This window comes from Macrobrachium rosenbergii, chromosome 22 (assembly GCF_040412425.1).
Source record: "Macrobrachium rosenbergii isolate ZJJX-2024 chromosome 22, ASM4041242v1, whole genome shotgun sequence".
NCBI lineage: Eukaryota > Metazoa > Arthropoda > Malacostraca > Decapoda > Palaemonidae > Macrobrachium > Macrobrachium rosenbergii.
In genome coordinates this window covers 1,968,788-1,985,234 of record NC_089762.1, presented here as the reverse complement: position 1 = coordinate 1,985,234, position 16,447 = coordinate 1,968,788, and positions in this window count along the sequence as shown.

Genomic DNA, 16,447 nt, shown 5'->3' with positions numbered 1-16,447 from the left:
TGCTTTCCTTTGCTAACTGTCCATTCATGATAAAAAGAAAATAATGTTGATCTTCACAAAATCCAGATCTTCAAATTATGGATCACTGAAATTTTAGTTTTAGAATTGTCATTAGCAATTGGGATAAACCAGTGTTGTGGACAACTGTAAAGAATGTGCTCAAGACTCAATGCATTCTGTATAATACTTGGAAATGGTGGATGGCAAGCAGACTCAGAGTCTTGCCTTGTTACCGGAACTGAGGTTTGTGATACAGGTACAGGGGAGGTAATAAGGGAGACAGAATTAGAACTGCAGATCAAAGGCTTTAGTGATCCACCAAAAATACCATTCTTCAAAAGATGTCAGTCAGTAAATTATTGTTAATACTGAGTAAATTTTATTTAGAAAGAAAACAGTAAATCACAATAAGGTAAAGTAAAAATGCAAAATATGAGGAAAGAAGAGATTTAAATTTGAATGTGTGAATAGATACTATAAGCACTTTAATTTGAAGTGTAAAGCTATCTGAGATAGCAGGTTTAAATGTATGAAAAAATTTTTTAGAACATTTATTTTTCAGTATTATATTTTTGGTTGCATGAATACTGGCTTACAGATGATGATTGTCTCGTTTTTGTTGTTACAGCAAGTGTGTTCCCATGCAAAACAGAATTACTGTATTTTCAAAATGTAATGACAGTAGTTAAGAAATAACCGTGTACCAAATGAATGAAAGTTGATTTTACATTTCGGTTCATGTCACAGATTATGTTGAGTTTAGTTTTCATGACAGGAATTAGTGTTTTCATGTAAAGTTTGTACTTGGCTTATGTGAGCAGTTCATTGAATATAACAGGAAGAGCCTTTGTAAAAGGGATATGTGGCTATATGACATTTATTACATTTTTCCTGCACAGATATTGGCATAGTCTTGAAGTCAGAGTTCAAGGGTAGGAATAATGTTCCTCAGGTTACTTTGATTTTTAGGGCTTTCGTGCCTCAGGAAATGTTTATCCATCATGTAGTTGTATTTTATGTTAGTTTTCATTTTACTCACATTTGATTTAATGTATGCAAGTGTCGCCTGCTGAAAAAATTCAAATTATTGCCATCTGTCGGTGTGACATCACAGAAAGAGTAAAAGAAAATACTAAACTAACCAAGTAAAAAAGGCTTTTATTAACAAGCAAGAGTTCAAAAGATTTGTTGGGAATGGAGTTTGAATTCACTCCTCACTTATTGATGGTTTAAATATGAATTCACTCCTCACTTATTGATGGTTTAAATTGCAAAGATAGGTTATTAGGCTAAGCAAAAACTGACACCATCAGAAATTTAGAGTAGCCTAACATTGCATATGAGAGTTACTGTAAGTTACTATACAAGTTTTGCTGATCCTCTGTGAAGTTGATCTTTATATTATATTTCATACAGTTAAAAATATTGTAATGATCCTGATAACATTTATCAAATCTTCATAGATGTCTTCCTACCTGTTCAAAAATTTCTTATTCAATACTCTATTGATCCTTTCTTGTATTCACACGCCTTCAGCAATAATAGGTATTTCGTATTCTTAAACCAGTTACTGTAAACTGTTATAGAGAAAGTTCACGCCTTCAGCAATTATTGGTATTTCGTATTCTTAAACCAGTTACTGTAAACTGTTATAGAGAAAGTTCACGCCTTCGGCAATTATTGGTATTTCGTATTCTTAAACCAGTTACTGTAAACTGTTATAGAGAAAGTTATTGTTTTTTCGTATTCTTAGAAATTTTAAACTTATTTTCAGAAATTTTATTAACTGGAAAAAACCAGAGTTACATAAGGTATATATAATTGAAATGTTATATAATGATTTCAATATCATGTTTACTGTAATTTTGGTGTGATTTATTTTTTCCTGAATTTGTCACAGAGAGAGAGAGAGAGAGAGAGAGAGAGAGAGAGAGAGAGAGAGAGAGAGAGAGAGAGAGAGAGAGAGAGAGAGAGAGAGAGCCCATCAACAACTGTTCCCCACTAAGCAGGAATTTATGCAGGTATCAAGAGCAGTCTAGGCTACATAATATATCTTTTCTTCAGTTTTTTTTTTATGTTTGTGTGCATGATGGAAAGTAAGGGAGTTGCTCTAGTATGATAGACTCTGTGTCATGAAAAACACTCTCATTGTAGTATTAGATGTTGTGAAAAACACACTCATTGTTGCAAGTTACTACATTTATCAAGAGCACTTCTGCCACCTTGTGTAAAATGAAGTGATGTCATTAATTCCCAGATGTTAAATTGTCTTTTCTCAGCAGACGACACTTTCAGCCATATTTTTTAAATGTAAAGTTAGGGTATGTATTCAAATAATTTTTTTTATTGGAACATGTTTAAATTCCATATTCATAAAAGTTATATGCTTACCTTTAAATGTAAATGTTATTCACAAGTATCTGGATTTCAAGCAGCTGATAATATTAAATGATTGCATTTGTTTTTCTTTTAAGAGTTCTCAAGATAATTACAGTTGGGTAAAGTGCAATCAACTTCATGTGGTGAGCCAGTCAAAGTCATCCTTTATGGTATGTTTTGTTTATTAGAATTTTTTTCTTTTTTTGAACTAGTAGACATCCTATCCATGTCATAAATACTGGCACTTGTTACTAAAATATGTCCTTCAGGTGTTCTTTCTTTACTAATCAGGTTTTGGCTTCATTGTGTAGTCCTGTACTATAGTTGAACTTGAACTTTCTGCTAGTGATGTATTTGCATTGAACTAACTTTTTAAAGTGTAACAACTCTGATGGTATATGATGGTTTACTCATCACTTATGAATATAACACGGTAAACAACATATTCTTAGGAGTTGGAGCTTTGAAAACACATATATATGTGGATGGTTAACTAGCTGATTTGTGGTATTGGAAAACTAACAGTGAGAGGGGAGCTCCCATGCTGAGTCCATTCTAGTGGGTTCGTGCAGAACATGACGTGATTAACAGATATAGTGTTCAATAAAAGCAAAATTGCTCTTAGTTGATTTATGAAAACTTTATGGAGTCTCATGAAGGGAATGAGAGTTTGTTTTTGCCTGAGAAAAATTATGATGATAATTTTAAGATGAAATTAACTAAAACTCATTATTGGTGAACCAAGTTAAAATCATCCATCTTTGGATTAATCATAACTGCTGTCTCTTAAATAGTCTTCTTTTGATGTTCCTATTATACCTGTTATCATATTGTGATTATTATTTTGGTTTTCATGTTATGATTTTTATTATTTGCCTGTCACCAGATTTACTTTTCATCGAAAGAACATTAAAAATACCATAGAATATGTAAACATTTGGGTTACCAAAGTTCCAGATGGGGTTTTCTAATTATTTGTCCCTTAAACCCATTACATTTTAATAATTTTTTTTTTTAAATGGCATGCACACACTACAGTGTACAAGCTTCTTATTTTACTCGTATGTTTTACTGTCAGGAACAGAGCGCTATTAGTCCCAGTCACTCTGGGCTCACAGATAGGCTATGAGGTTGGTGAGATGCCTTTATGGCTGGATGGTAAATGGTATACCAGCTGTGGAGATCCATATAAACCTTCAGAGCCTCACAACCTGTGTCTGCAGTTGGGTGTAATTATCATCTGGCTTAAATTGGATCCTGATCCATCCAAGGTAGCCATTTACTTAATTATGGAAATACTTACACGTATAGTAGATACCTCGTTAGCTCTAGTATGACCCATGTTGGGAAAGAATTTAGATTCCATGATATTCTGAACCAGTTTCTCAGCCTTTCAGCCCCTCCAGCACAGTTGTGCTGAAGGTGTCTCAGCCAGTTCCCTCCGACTCGAGTTGAATGGCCACTGGCGTGCTTCCTTTTTCCTGGTATATGAAGGACCTTCCCATCATGATCTCTTGGGAGGTCTTGTCAGACCTCCAGTGGTGACGAGGAACAACAAAGCATCAAGTGGGAGATCTACTTATTCCACCTGCTCTCTGGCATGTACTGTACTGTTTTCAGATGCATGAAAAGAGGTAGAGTAAGAAATCCATGTCAGTCTCTTGGAATTGACAACATTATTCCTGGGGCCCCAGGCCTCCACCAACAGGTAGGATTGTTGGTATAGTGTGAGACTTCTTTACCATATTGGCATATCTCCACAGCAAGGGGCCACAAAATTGTCGTCAGGACATCTAATGGCAATAAATGTCTTTTTCTGGGCAGGTTAGTGGGTTGTACCCTTGATCCTGAGGCTTGTCCCATGGAAACACATTGTGTTAATAAACTCCCTCATTCGAAGGGATCAAATGTTATTACTGAAAGTGCTTTATCGAAAGGTGTGCAAAATGTTATAGAAACTATGTCCTGTACCCAGTAGCATTGGTGACAGATATTAACATGGTTTCCTCAGATAGTGTGGAGGATTATTAACTTCCTCCTTTCTCTCTAATAAGGCCAGTAGACAAGTTGTAGTCTTCAGTCTACCTGACCGAGAGACTAAGGTTTTCTGACCTGTTGATCATCCAAGATTCCTTCCATTATTCAACAAATTGCTGTATGTTCTAACACCCCCTATCCATTGCTTTTGGTGTGATAAAGTGTATGTAAGTGTTTGTGTCTGGCTATCAACTTCTTATAGTACTGGTTTTTATTACTGACTATCAATCCAGTCCCACAGAATACTGAAGAGGTGCCAGTCCTAACTAAGTAGTGACTCTCCTTCTTACTGTACTCGTTACTCAGTGTTTATATTGTCGTTATTCTGTTCCCAGGTGATATACTTTGAAGTACTTTGAAATTACACATTTGCACATTATTAGCAATGTGAAACAAGTTCAATAGTAAGTGTAGGTAGCACTTGCAGTAGCACACCATAGACTCAAGGATAATCTCTCTCTCTCTCTCTCTCTCTCTCTCTCTCTCTCTCTCTCTCTCTCTCTCTCTCTCTCTCTCTCTCTCTCTCTCTCTCTCTCACACATATGTCTTTTCAGTACAAGTACTTACTCAGAGAAATAATTTTAACATTTGCTGAATTGTTAAGGAAAATAAATAATATATCTAAACAATAACAACAGTATTGTGCAGCAAACCAAAGGATAAATAATCGGCTCTCTCTCATCTCCCATACATATTTTTATTATGGTACCTAGGTAATGATTTTAGTGCTTACCAACCAAATAAGATGTCATGTTTTTGCTGGGACGTTTCCCATATGGCTTAATGGTAATAAAAAAAAGCATTACTGCACGCCCTATTAATGCCAGGAGGGGATCCTGTATCAACACTTAAGTATAGTGGCTGGAGAAGGTGTAATTGTAATCTTGGGGTCAGGTGTTGGAGCCTCCACAGGTTTGAGGAATCCAGCACTGGAGCAACAAAAGTATATATGGTTTATTGTGGTTGACACAGAACTTTGGACTACTTGGGTTACTTGATGATTTATCTTGCTCCAGTTAGGTGACAGCCCTGAAGAAATATCTGAATATACACTGACATATGATTTCTGCTAAATGCAATATCCTTGTCCAACATGTCCTGATACCCAAGATGTCTGTCATCTTCGTTAAACCACTCATGAATGCCAACCTTAGTAAAAACCACTCCACCCTTCCTGAAGTTTTACTAGAAATCTGTAACACTGATCCTTGGAAATTCAGTATCAGTCTCCTTTCCAACAATTCATCTGCACCAGCAGTCTATGGAGTAAGAGTGGTAACCTAGATGAAGGTTATTAATATGACTTGAGTAGCTATGAAGATTTCCCTACGTACAATATCCCACTTTTATCTAAGAAATTTTTCTTTTCCTCATTCTTGAACACCAACCTTCATCATTTATTACTTTGGTCCATTAGCTGCAGGATAGTAGTCCTCCTAGTATTTTTTAATAAAGAAAACCTAATACCTGTTTAGCCATTCTCAGCCATTGAATTCATCAGGATGCATTGGGACATTTTCACTGAGAAGGATACCATATACTGTACCAAGCTCTTCCATTTGATAGTGGATGACTTTCTTGCAGAAATGAATGTGAAACAGTTGATTAAAGATACTGGCTTTGAATCAAAATTATGCAGCTGCTATTTTTAGGACTATTTACTTATATGGTATTGCTAAAGGAACGTATTACTGGACCAAAGTATTTTTGTTTTTATCACTTCATTTAAATTGATTTTTATAAGATGAAAAAATAATTTGATAAAGACAACTCTTGCGTTAGGCAGTTGTCACTTTCATTATCAATAGGTGGCACACATGCCTTTGGCAACAAGTATAAGAATTATCTGTTATAAACAGTTTTACACAAATGTTATTAATTATTGTAGTTATCCTCATAAGGTCTCAACAAAGTTAAACCTTGCAGATATCTTGTGCCTCTAAAATACTCAGGTATATGTATCTGTGGCATGTAACCCTGCCGCATACATCCATGTAGGCAATGGAACGAAGTGTGATAAATTAAAATCATAGATTCTTAACACTTGCATATGTTGAAGACAGACAGACAATAACGTGAAAGCGGAGGGAAGCCTTGCGCTTGTCACTTCAGCGGCCACCTAACTGGAACTGCTCATGCATCGCACTCGTCGGGAAAGAATAATAGTGACATTGCCACGATGCACTGGGCATAAATGTCTACGGTTTCAGAACCATACGTGTCCACTAGGAGGGCATGCTTCATACTATCTTGACCTGCTGCGGCCCATCACAATATCAACTTTGTCCCATCGTAGCGTTGCAACATCCCGTATCCTGACTCGCCGGCCAGTGGTGAGCTTGGTGAGTTGTAGAGGCTCATGACCTGGTTGGTGTGGGCACCAGTATGATGGTCATAATCCTCGGTCTTGGTTTGCCACTCATCTATGAATGACTGGGAATGGGCTGTAACACAGGTGCGGAGAGGGTGGCCACAGAGAACCTGCGCAGGGGAGCGTGCAGCAGGTTTTGGGGTGTTCTGAAGCTCCAGCAGTCCTCTATCGGGTGTTTGACAGCTTTTACTGCAGCTTCCGTGTGTCCATTGTACTGAGGGTAATGTGCAGAAGTGGTGATGTGATGAATGCCCCAGTGGTCAGCGAATTGCTTGAATTCCTGACTGGAAAATGGGGGTCTTCCATCGGTTTGTAAGTGGAGTGGGACACCAACCTCGCGGAAGGAGACAGAACATTCTTGTGACTCTGGCTGTGGTTGTGTCATGTCCACAGGGGACAACCACAGGCCAGCTTGAAAGTCTATCAGTGATAAGAAGGAAGGATATCCCTGCTACTTGGAAGAAGTCAGCTGACACAGTTTTGAAGGGCTGGGATGGTTGATCACCACACATGTAAGGTTCCTGTTGCTGACTGGGGAGAAGCTGTTGGCAGGCTTCGCAACTTTCTACAGTATTCTTTGTATCGGCGTCGATGCCTGGCCAAAACACTGTCTGTCTTGCACGAAGTCATTTGGTGGCCATTGTGGAGGCGAGCCAAGGTGCATCTACGGAGGGTTTCAGGGATGACGATCTGGGGCCCGTGTAGCACTAACTCTCCATTCGCATAAAGGCTATCCCGCAGCTTCCAATATGGGAGGACGGAGGCATGGAGGTTGTAGTGGTTGGTGGGAAAGCCGTTGGAGACATAGTGGACGAGACGATTGTAGTCTTGATCCTGAGATGCTACAATGTAGATTTCTTGTAGTCCTATCTTCTTCGACGATGGGTCCTGTTGCCTGGTGGTCAGTGGAAGCGGTAGTGCTGGCAACGATACGCCTGATATGCGCAGTCTTCCTCATCTTCAGGTGTGGGGTGCTGGTTAGGGAGCGAGACGGGTTGTCTGGTATGCAGAGTTGTTTCCCTGTGCGCCAGACTGCGATGAAGTTGTAGGGAGCCACTTTCACCTTGAGCTGTTGTAGACATGGATTCTCAATGGCTTCCAAGGTATAGTGGTTGAGAATTGGTATTAAGGGGCGATGGTCAGTCATTAAGGTGAAATGCTTAAGTCCAGACAAGTATAGGCAGCACTTGGCCATAGCCCAAGTGACTGCGAGCAACTCCAGCTCTATGGTGGCGTAGCGAGTTTCCACCATCAGAAAACGAGAGCCACGCTGGGCGAGAAGCATCTGACCGCAGCCGTTGTCTTGAAGTAAGGCATAGCCGAGGCTGTACAGGCATGAGGCGTCTTTTTGCAGAACTATGAGGGAGGCTGGGCTGAAGGGTGCCAGGACAGGTGGTGAAGTCAGAGGTGTCTTGACCTTCCTAAATGCTTGCTCTTGGTTGGAGGTCCAAATGAATGAGCATTTAGGGCTCGTAAGAGGGCATAGGGGTTGTTCTGCTGCTGTTATGTCTGGCATGAAGTCGGAGAGTTGAATGACGAGACCCATAAATGACCTGAGGTCCGTGGCGTTGGTCGGTGTAGGGAAGTCATGTAAAGCGGATACCTTGTCAGGGTCTGCTGTAATGCCGTCGGATGAGAGGACATAACCATGGAAGTTAACTTTAGGGGCAGCTGCAGTGAATTTCTCCTTGTTGAGGGTGATACCGTATTGACAGCACTTGGTCAGCATTTGATGTACATGTTGTAGGTGAGGAGGGAGATCCTCATTGGACAGGAGGATGTCATCTACAACTTTCACACTACTGGGGATACCTTGTAGGGCCTTATCCCCCGGAGGCAGTATGCATCGCCTGTCACTGAAAATCCCATCGGGCCACGTCAATGCTGAAATCTTTCGTACGAAGTTATAAATGTGGTCAGGTGGCAGTCCTCTTCCTCCAACTCCATCTGCCAGTAGCCATGCAGGGCATCCACTGTGATGAAGTACTTTGCAGTAAGAGAAATATTGCGGACGGCATGACGGCATCATGGGGCATGGGCGATGGGTGTGTAGGGCGGGCGACCCGAGAATTTAGGAGGGTGTGATCCACAGTGATGCGGACACTTTGTCCTTGGGTACCAGGACCATGGGATGGCACCATTCAGATGGTTCGTCGCCTACTGGCGAGATGATTCCTTGTTGCACTAATGAGTCAAGTTCTTCTTTCACTTGATCCCTGAGGGCAAATGGAATGGGCCTGGGCATGTGCACTGTATAGCTAATGGCACAGTGCCAGGTTTCAGGTGGATCCGCATTGGGGGACCTGTCATTTTATTTAGTGGCTGAGTTTGTAGATCCTTCTCAGATATGAGGACGTCACTGGAATGGCGGAGAAAATAGTCCTTAGCAGCTGTGGGCAATGTCATGGGAGGCTGGAAACTGGGCACGTCTGTTGACATGCGTCACCCTGAGAATGGGCTTTGGGAAGTCTGGTGACACTATGGCAAGGGCTCTGCAATGTCCACAGGAGAGGAGGGCAGTCAGGAAGCATCCCACAGCTGTTCATGGGGGATCCATCTGCTGTCAAGATCTGTCATGGGTGGAGGTGAAAGTCTTGTCCGGGGTATGCGGAGTGCATCCAAGTTTGTGGTTCCAGTCATTGTGATATCTGCTCCTGTACAAGGGATTAGCTAGAGATGTGATGAGATATTGCCGAATGACAGGGAGACAGTGACCAGTGTGGGGGACTCGTTATCTGAGTTGGCACCCACAAGACGGCAGCTGGTGTTTGACTTAGTAGGCGGTGAGAGGCAATTTCCGCATGGTTTGAAGGTGAGGCTGCATGCCCGGTCCAATTCGTCTTGGTAGACCTGCACATCTTCTCAAAATGTCCCTGTTTCAGGCAGATATTGCACTGAGTTTCCTTGGCAGGACATTTCTGACAGCGGGGCCAATGACCCTTGCATCCACAGTTATTGAGGTGGCACCCTTGGCTGGGCATTGTCCGGAGTCGTACCTGTGAGAGCAGTATTGATAAGGGTTACTATTAGGAGACTGGTGAGAATGGTGATCAGGAGATCGATGAGAAGTCCTCTTCTGTAGGTGTTGGTTCCCCCTGTATGAAGATACTGTGCTGACCTGCCTAGGGGAAGATGCAATGGCTGATGCAGTCACATGTGCAGATTCATAAGAGCGACAGCATGTCACAAACTTTGCGAGGGTGGATGGGGGTTGGAGGAGGATAAGGTGTTGTATGAACTCTTTGTCCCTCACACCCATCAAAATTATCATTTGCAATTGCTGTTCAGGGTAAGAAGCGGGGTTGCCAGTGCATAAGACCACTTCATCAGCGAGATCCTTGAGGCATGCATAGTAGTCTGCAGACGATTATCCCACAGCCTGTTTGCAGGACAGCAGTTCCCTGCATCATAAAACTTCATTTCTGAGGCTGCAAAAGTGCTTCTGCAGTGTACCCAACACCTCTGTAAGGGAGAGTGGTGTGTCGCGAGGGATGCCCAGTGTATGCCTAAGCAGATGCTGAACATCCAGGGAGATGCAAGTCCTCAGGTGGATCAGCTGTGAGGTTTGATGCAATCTGTCAAGTCCAACTAAGGCTGCATAGTCCTCAAAACGGAGCCTCCATTGGCAGAATGCTTGATATGTTGCATCTTGTTGCAGAAGATGGGGGGGGGACTGTAGGCTTGCTAGAAACATTAGGTGTATGCACTGAAATGCCAAGGGTTGGGGGAACAGGTGTGACAGGAGGTGTGGATGTGGTGTTAGGTTGCTTGGGTTGCGATGCTGCAATCTGTCTTGATAGCAATGTGAAAAGAGCCATGAATCGCTGGTTGTCTCCCTGTCATGATTGCTCCATTTGTCATCTGAAGGTATGTTCCTCTTGTCTCTGTCGATCTTGCTCTTGCAAGCTGGAAGTCTGAAGAAAATTTATGAGATTCAGTATGTCATTATCGTGGCCTCCTGGCCTATTGGGAGTCAGGAAAGGAGGGAGGGTGGGGCTGGTATCTTCATCAGCTGTGATGGGGTGCATTAATCCGTTGTCTCCCATTGGACCCTCTGTCTGATCCTCTGCCTGATTCACTGTCTGATCAGTCAACTCAATTAGCTGTTCCTCTTGCTGGGCCATGTTGAGTTGGGTATTGTAAGAGAGCTTGGAATCTGTAGAATGTCCAATTCGCTGTATCCAAACGAAGGAATGCACCAGGAGTAGTTGAAAATTAAAATCTAAGTTACAGTCAACTTATGAAATAAACCAGGCAGGGAAGTAAGTGTAGGTGGCTGGGTGGAGAGTGAGTGGTGGGGAGGAGGGCAGGCTGAGTGAGAGCTGTGGGGGTGGTGCCTCGGAGGGGAGGGATGCAAGATGGGCCGCAAAAATCGCGCCAGAATTCGAATATCCTGCCGAAATATTGGCAAGGATGAATTCTCACAACACCACACTGCACTATAACACACTGACACTCTAACTCTTCATTGCACAAACACTGCATCACTCCTGGAGACACTGTAATGCACTGACAACACTGTCGTTAATATCCGGGGTCACTGTAAGAGATCTAGTGTGTGAGATGAGAAGTAAACACAACGCCGGTCACCTTCTTGAATTTCAAAATCTTGGGCCTGAGTGAAGTCTCTGTCAGGGGAGATGCTCACTTCGCCACGTATCTGTGGCATGTAACCCTGCCACATACGTCTATGTAGGCAATGGAACGAAGGGTGATAAATTAAAATTGTAGATTCTTAATACTCCCATATATTGAAGATAGACAGACAATAACGTGAAAGCGGAGGGAAGCCTCATGCATGTCACTTCAGTGGCCACTTAACTGGAACTGCTTATGCATCGCACTTATCAGGAAAGAACAATGATGTTACCACGATGTATAACCAGACTAGTGGTCTTACAATAAGTATACAGTAATGGTTATGAGGGATAAATGATGATGTAAACATAATTCTCCTGTGAGACAATAATAAAGTAAATTTACATTCAATAGTAATGATACTTGATATCAATACAGTATAGTGACAGTGATGATGATGGTATGTAACAAGGAGAGAAATATTAAGCTTTTGGCAGTGCTATCCACATCTTTTTCTCAGGCCTCAAAGTGTCAGTGGTAGAACATTCAATTCACAACTAATGACAATCGTTGACTCCCCAAATCAGACAAGGGGTAAGTTTGCTAAAAGTTTAATATGCCACTTGTTGTTGGTCAGTTGTTGTGGGTCACAAAGAGAGAGAAGACCTGCTCTCAAACAAAGTTCATTGAACAGTATGGCCATCTGGGTGCTGTTTAGCATGTATTGTAGTTTCTCAGTCTCTCAAATGAGTTTCTTTGGAGCAGCAGGTAAATCATACACTAATTCTCTGATGTTTGGGTAGAGCTTTCTACCATGCTCTGAAGGCGAATAAAGGCAGAGGTACATCAATACCTTATTTATACCTGCAAGTGGGCTGTCAGAAATTTTTGTTGATTTTTCATTGGTTGTCAAAGCTGGGGTTGGTGGGTGCTGCTCCCATTGGCTGGGAGCAGAATTACTCATCTGGGATAGTCTGGCTGACTGACGTTGTCACTGATTGGGCTTTGTAATGTGATGTGTGAGCCATTAAATGAGAACTTACGTAGTCTCTGATAAGTATTGCAAGGATTTTACATAAAAGAGGCAGCTTGAATACACAAATACAGGTTTTATTTTTTGCCACAAATATAATACAAATGAAAATATTAAAAATTTTTATGAGACATAATTATAATAGTAAAAATACAGTTTGATAAAATAATGGTCTGTACAAAACTACACGGGTAAAAAAATTGTGAATTTTGGTAGTAAGAATGAAAATGACACATCTGTCAGAGAAGCACAAAAACTTGTCCTTGCAGCTGGCAGTATTGTGGAGCATCATCTTTGGGATATCTTGCTTAATGCATGCATATGCACAGGACCACCCCAGTCCCCAGTTATGATTTTATTGGAGACTGAGCACATCTCTCGCTGTCCAAGTTAACAGGGGTGCCATCAGAACACACATTACCATTACAAAAAAAAAAAAAAACTAGTAAATCATAGGCATGCTTTAGGCCAATCACACATGCTACAGGGGAGAGAGGTCTGGGTTACCAGCAGTACATGAATCAGTAAAGATGAGATTGACACCAGTTCAGCTTGTGTGTGTCTCATTCTACTGAGGACACCAGTTCAGCTTGTGTGTGTCTCATTCTGCTGAGGTGGGAAATTTCTCTGTCAGTCAGTCTGCACAGTTCAATTCTTCATGCATACTCATACAAGTCCACTCAGTGAATCAGACTGCTCATCAGTGTTTCTTTACTTGATTGTACATCCTATTATCATGGAGGGCACCTGACCTAGAATCTTTGCTATATGCTTGCTTGGGTCAAAAACGTTTGAGCATAACAGGCTAACCTATCAGTTCTAAAATCTCTCCAACTCAGAAAAGTGTTGCCTTGCGTCATGGTTTGGGTAGTGGATGTTCAAACAGCAGAGAGTTTCCTGTAAAGAACTTTCATTATTATGTTCGGTGCCTGCAGCCCTGGGATTAGCACATGCAATTTGTTTTCTAGAATGTCTGTATTATTCTGTGGAGGTGTCAGTACATCACGCTATCCAAAACTAGGGGTCTTTTTATTTTCTGTACAGATTAGCTGTGGTATAACTTTCCAGGCAGTAGTATGGATGTTGATGCCCTGTGTTTAAGTAAGAGAGCCTACAATGCTATTCTAAAGTTGTTCCTCAGCCCTTAATGTTTTTTAATTTACAACGTCTGTGTCCATCCATTTATGGTTTTTAAATGTCAGTATCTGATTTTGCATAAATATTTTCCTTTTCAAGCTGTTTATATGGGGGTACTTATTTATCAGTGTTTATTGTTTTCAGTTTATGCTTGGCTATATTTTTTCATGTATGGTATTTTATTCTTCAGAAGCTTGCTTTTGGCTTGTTCCTATGAATGTGCGTTCATGTTTGGAAAATGATGAAATAATAATACTGTAGAGTATAAATGCAGTATGTATCCATACATTACCATGTATTGTTTCTGTGTAAGTACAGTCTATAGGTAATAGACTCTATATTTAGGCTTGCTGTTGTCTGTCCCAGGCCAGGCCCTCTCAACTAGCCTGTATGTCACTATGCAGAATGAAGATACCTTGGTCCAAACTTCAGAGCAGTACATCATATCCTTAGGGTCAGACTTACTATCTTGGCCCTCTCTTATATTATGGTACCATAATTTTTGGCAGCAGGGAAGAGGAAATTATTAATTACATATTTTGGTTGTCATGTGATAATGAGCAATAAAGTATAAAAGGGAGCTATATATACTTTTGAACAAATATTGCAACTTGTCATTTATGTTCTTTGTTGAGCTTAAAAGAGCTGTTTCATATTGCCTTGAGTTCAGAGTTTCAAAGGACTTAATGAAGATATTATATTCAAATTGTAACCTGCTGACCATTATAATACAGCCCATTATTTTTCCTTAAAAGTAAACCAGTCATCAGTGAATCTAAATTTATGAAGGCAAAAAAAAATTTGCAATGAGTAAAGAAAACTTTAAAGTATTATGTGTTGTTAAACACTTTTATATATATATATATATATATATATATATATATATATATATATATATATATATATATATATATATATATATATATATATATATATGTGTGTGTGTGTGTGTGTGTGTGTATCTGTATATATAGTGTTCAGTGAAATCTATAAAGCCCCTACTGTTAAACTTCACACAGTTGTACTTATCTTAATTGTGTTTTGCTCACGTGAGTGCCTTCGTACTTTTATTACGGTTATAATTCTGTGTTAATAAAATAAAGTACATGTATGTATATATGTGCTTGTATATTTCCAGTTTGTCTGTTGTAATCTGAATATAAGGCCAAGAGGGAAGGAAAGCAGTGACGTGCAAGATCTTTTGCCTTAACTTAAAGGCATTCTTTGGTAAACTTGAGAATGCCGTAGAGTAAAAGCAAAGGATCATGCTCTCCATCCTGGTGGCCACATAATCGTATTTCATATCACGCTTTGCTTCCCGTGACAGAAGTTGTGCATATTATTGTAAGGCTCAAGCTCGTGTTCAGTATTGAAGGGGTTGGAGGAGGTATGCTTATAGATGCTCTGTTACCATGAATAACCAGTGTTTAATAGAAATTAATGGCTTTCAGATGCTTGAGAGCTGTTTGTTTAAAGGTATCTTGTACTGTGTTTGATCTAGAATAGTTTTACTTACGTTAGTTTTTTTTTTTATTTTGTCTGAAAAATAGTTATGCTACATTTGTAAGTGTTTAGTTTCATAGCAGCAACATATTGATTACTTTATTATAAGCGTGAATCTTTGTGCTTTCCAAGTGTTTCACATTTAAATGAATATACATAACCTTTTTTCAGAATTATCATACTTGTTTCTTTTAAAAGGTAGCAAGTAGTAGATGCATTCTTTGCTTGTCTACTAACTCCACCTAGAGTCTGGTAATAGCTTTTTACTAACATTAAAACCTTAAGAATGTGCTTTGCATCCATAACTTAGCTTGTTTTCAAGTGTCGTCATAACACAGGCGTCATAAGTTCTTGTTTACCTCTGTCTTGCAGTGTAGGGAAGATGGTGATGGTAGTGATGCAGGCATCTCTAGTGTGTTGACCAGTTGTGTAGGTGTGCAGAGGAGACATCCCCGTAACCATTCCCAGTCACGTAGAGCACCCAGACACTCATACTATGAAGGCTCCACTCCAGATTCGTATCTTTTGACTGCTGTTCTTATACATTCTTTGAAACATGGCTCAGGTAAAACATGTCAGGAGCCACACTGTCAGATCTGTGCATCGAATCGAGAAAGTAATTATGATGCTGAGCAGTCTGAAACCGAATCATTTTTGACTGCAAATAGTGAGAACACTGATCTCCAAATCAGTATCCTAGATCAACGATACAGTCGATCTGTCTCTCAGGAAGGTAATGAGCCGAAGAATTGGAAAGTATCAGAGAAGGATTATTTAAATCTTTCGTCAAACAGTCAGAGAATCACTCAAGTCTCCCCCTTGAGTAGTCCTTCAAATTCATTTCAGTATGCCCAGATTAGTCCTTTGTCTAGTCCCCATTCTTCAGTAGCACCAAGTTCTGCTATGACATCACTGAATCCAAGTTCTTCAGTTACTTATGGTGATAGTTCTGTGCCTCTTTTAGAATCTGAATTGTCATCACTTGATATTTCCTCATTAACTGATGTCACTATGTCATCTAGCGTACTGTCAGGTTCTGCTCTTTCCTTACACCAGGTAGACTGTTTGTTGGGATTAGATTCTAACATGACCTCATCAGAACTTTCCTTAGCTACTACAGCTGACTGTGGTACTTTAATAGGTTCATTCCCTTCTGAAACCAATATATCAGACACCATATCATCCGAAACCTACCCTTGTGAAACTTTTCCCGCGCATTTAACGATCAACACGATGTCCAGTTCAGTTCACTCCCTACCTTCCCGTCTGACACTGAAAGACCGCGCATCTCCTTCGCTACTTCGTCCTGTATTGCTGTCTACAGGGTCTCTTGTGCTACTCCCCCGCCGTCCCTCCTTAGTCTCACCTCCTTCCGTCTCCTCTGCATCCTCACATGGACACTTTATGTG